Consider the following 3988-nt stretch of genomic DNA (forward strand, 5'->3'; position numbering starts at 1 on the left):
CCCTAAAGATGTGCGGGTTAGGAGGATTGGCCATACTAAAAAAATGCTGCTTAGTGTCCAAAGGTTAGGTGGTGTTACGGGGATAGGGCAGGAGAGTGGGCCTAGGTAGAGTGCTCTTTTGGAGGGCGGGTGCAGACTCGATGGACCGAATGACCTCCTTCTACACTGAAGCATCAAGGGTGATCGAGGCAGGCTGCCTCACATCCTTTAAAAAGTACCTGGATGAGTACTTGGCACGCCATAACATTCAAGGCTACGGGCCAAGTGGGATTCGGTGGGCAGGTTAGGGCCTTTCATGCATTGGTGCAGACTGGGTGGGCCGAAGGGCCTTTTTTGCACTGTTGCATTCTGAAGTTCTGAGATTCTGAATTCCAGATTCCCACTACCTTTTGGGTGAAAATGTTTTTCCTCAAACCCCCTCTAAATCTCCTACTCCTTACCTTAAATCTATTCCTCTTGGTTATTGATCCCTCTACCAAAGGCAAAAGTTTCTTCCTATCTACCCTACCGATGTCCCTCGAGAATTTGTGCACCTCAATCAGATCCCCCCCTCAGCCATTTCCTTTTATTGTATCTTCTTTTTTATTTCAATTACTTAAAATGTGAGAAATTAACATGGAAGAAAAATTAATCTGTGAAATGTGATATGGATCCATATGTGATATGGATCACAGCAAGGACAAAGAGAGGAAGAGCTGAATTCTCCAATTGGGGGGAGGGTAATTGCGGTCTGGGGATTGTCAATGGGCTCAGTTACTGACTGGGCAAACTCTCTGAGCCACATGCCAGACTGGGTCCAGAAGCAATGCGCATAGTCTTCACTCACTGATCATTTAGTATATTTCTAGCAGATCCATCAAGCTTGTCCCAGCCAGAAACATAGAAAATAGGAGCAGGAGGAGGCCATTCGCCTTTCGAGTCTGCTCTGCCTTTAATTATGACCATGGCTGATCATCCAACTCAATAGCCTCATTCTGCTTTGCCCCAAATCCTGTGATCCCTTTATCCGAAGTGCTATAGCTAACCGCTTCTTGAAGACAGTATCAATCTGCACTTTGCTGTCCTCGCCACCAAGGAACGCTGTCTCTCGGAACATTCCAACAACTCGACAAGGCTCCTTCGACAGCACCTTCCAAAGCCCACGGCCTTTACCAGCTGGAAGGACAAGGGCAGGAGACACATGGTAACACCAACACCATCAGGTTCCCCTCCAAGCCACTCGCTATCCTGACTTGGAAATATATTGGCTGTTCCATTCGCGGCGTCATTCTTGGCGCGCCAGGCCTTGAAGCCAGGGACAAGGCCCAGCGGCCGAGTTTCCCAGTACGGCCCTCCTATTACCCCGGAGAGGGGAGAATAGGAGGCCGGGAGAGGCTTCCGGCGCCGTCGTGAACCTCTCCGGGTTTCACGACAGCGTCGGGCCTTGCGGAGCATTCCTCCCATGGTTCGGGAGCCTCCCTCTTCATTCACCTGAAAAGGAGCAGTGCTCTGAAAGCTAGTGTTTGAAACAAACTTGTTGGACTTTAACCTGGTGTTGTTCTTACTGTGCTCACCCCAGTCCAATGCCGGCATCTCCACATCATGGAAATATATTGGCCGTTCCTTCACTGCCGCTGGGTCAAAATCCAGGTACTCCCTCCCTGACAGCACAGTGGGAGCACCTACACAACATTGTTGTGGTTCAACAGGACTGACCAAAACGACCGACCTGCTTGAGGGGCCAATTAAGGGTGGGTAATAAAGGCTGGCCTTGACAGCCACGCCCACACATCACATGAACGAATTTTGTGAACAATCAGCAACATCTTGCTGCAGACACATCACTGACTCACTGAGTCAGCTGGAGAGCGAAGGTAACAGCCCCACCAACTGGCGATTATCCGTATTGCAGGCAACCTTCCCGGAAGGCGTTTCCTTTTAAGGATGATGTGGAGATGCCGGCGTTGGACTGGGGTGAGCACAGTAAGAAGTCTTACAACACCAGGTTAAAGTCCAACAGGTTTGTTTCAAACACGAGCTTTCGGAGCACGGCTCCTTCTTCAGGTGAATTTTAAGGATGGCATGCAAATAGTAACAGAGATTCTCTGAAGCAAGTAGCCTTTATTCTTTAGCTAGAGGGATTATACAAGTATGTAACATTATAGATGAGAAATAACAATCTGTGGAGTGGAATTAGATACTGTACAAGGCGAGGTTCTGAGTTTGAAAACCTAGTTAGTGTGACTGTGAAAGGTAGTAGCCGATGTGGGAAGGGAGAGTGTGAGAGTTTTCAAGCATACTTACCTGGCAGGGGTGAAACCATGATCAAGAAGGTGGTTCGCCCAGGACGAGGCTAGCCCATTGCACTTCGGGTGTGCTGACGCCTGCGATGTCCCCAAATGCGGGATACTCGACTGCAAAATTTGTGGTAGTGGGGGACTGCGTTCGCGCTCTCCCCTGATTTACAAATCAAAAATAGAACTGCAATTCACGGACTTACCAATAGGGCGCTGAACTCATTTTTACTCGTCTAGTCCTTTGTATTTGCTGCGCTTACGTAGTCTTCCCACCTAGTAATTGCCTAAATTCATCATAATTTTGCTCCCTTTGATTATCACCGGACAATTATTCATTCTTCTCATAGTTCATTACTCTCCCTGCAATTGACCCACAACTTGAATGTATTTCCCCCCCCAAAAAATTACCCTCACCCCACACAATTCTCCCCCTGCCATTTTATTTTGTGGCCGGCAAATTCCAAACACCGTGGGCTGTGGGGGACTGCGTTCGCGCTCTCCCCTGATTTACATTCAAAAATAGAAACTTGTTCGATTCTTGCGCCATTAAGCTGCTCTGCCAATCCCACATTAAACCTGCCTCTCCCGAGTCATTCACTTTTCCAACATGTGAAAAAGCGTCTGACTTTCCATGCCGTTCACAATTTTGTGAATCTCTGAGGGGTGTGTGTGCGCTCGGGAGGAGGGGGGCGGCCACCCATGAAGCTTCCAAAAATACCTCATGACTGAAAACCTCTCCTGGAGACACGCGTGACTCCAAAAAACCTCCTCATCAATCTAGCCCTCTATATCCAGTGTCAGAAAAGTTCAATCTTTCCTTGCTGAACAAAGTTAGACAAAGTTTTCTTTCTTGAAAGATGAGCCTGGGTTTGACGAACAGATACGTTCAGGGGCGGTTCTCTTCCTTTTAAGGGCAATATGCAAATAGCACAGCGGACTTATTAAACAATGTATTTCCTGCGAGAGAGGAATATCGGAACATTTGACAGAATAATACCGAAGATCTGGCTTTAGTGGGTAGAGGAAATTGTAAGCAAAGAAATAGTTTGGCGGTGTAAATGCAGTAACTGTGAGTGTAAGATGTGATGTGTGGTGTGGGCTTGGAGGCTGTGAGCGTTTTTAAGCATACTTACCTGGTAGGGGTGAAACCATGATCAAGAAGGTGGTTCGCCCAGGACGAGGCTAGCCCATTGCACTTCGGGTGTGCTGACGCCTGCGATGTCCCCAAATGCGGGATACTCGACTGCAAAATTTGTGGTAGTGGGGGACTGCGTTCGCGCTCTCCCCTGATTTCACAATCAAAGGTAGAATTTAGAATAGCTGTAGAACATTTTCTGCAGTCCTGTTACCTTATCTATTTTCCTCCTTTCTGTTATCACATCCTGTGTAATAATTCCTCCTCCATAGTTTATTTCTGTGCCTGCAGTGACCCCCATCTACCACATCTCAAATGATTTCCCCAAAACATTTACCCTCACAATTCTCTGACATTTTATTTTGTGGCCGGCAAATTACACGCAATAATCTTAATACCGCAATTTGCCCACTTCCCACATTCCTTCCAGCAAACCCCGTATCTCTGTATAATTCCAAACTCATATCATCACTCAGTTAACTCATTTACATTCAGCATTGGAAACAGGCAGCAGCAGCCCCCTCAACGTTTGAAATAATCTGTCCCCATATTGACACTAATGCTCTCCCTGACATCC

At 47.3% G+C, this 3988-nt stretch overlaps 2 non-coding genes across 2 annotated transcripts; both read left to right on the forward strand.

Moving 5' to 3' along the window:
- The first annotated feature begins 2275 nt into the window (after positions 1-2275).
- On the forward strand, positions 2276-2439 carry LOC119976942. The gene has a single exon (XR_005463096.1). It is a non-coding gene; the product is annotated as a U1 spliceosomal RNA (small nuclear RNA).
- Positions 2440-3401: 962 nt separating this feature from the next.
- On the forward strand, positions 3402-3565 carry LOC119976826. Its single transcript, XR_005463006.1, has one exon. It is a non-coding gene; the product is annotated as a U1 spliceosomal RNA (small nuclear RNA).
- The last annotated feature ends 423 nt before the right edge of the window (positions 3566-3988 follow it).

This window comes from Scyliorhinus canicula, chromosome 13, assembly GCF_902713615.1.
Source record: "Scyliorhinus canicula chromosome 13, sScyCan1.1, whole genome shotgun sequence".
NCBI classification, from domain to species: domain Eukaryota; kingdom Metazoa; phylum Chordata; class Chondrichthyes; order Carcharhiniformes; family Scyliorhinidae; genus Scyliorhinus; species Scyliorhinus canicula.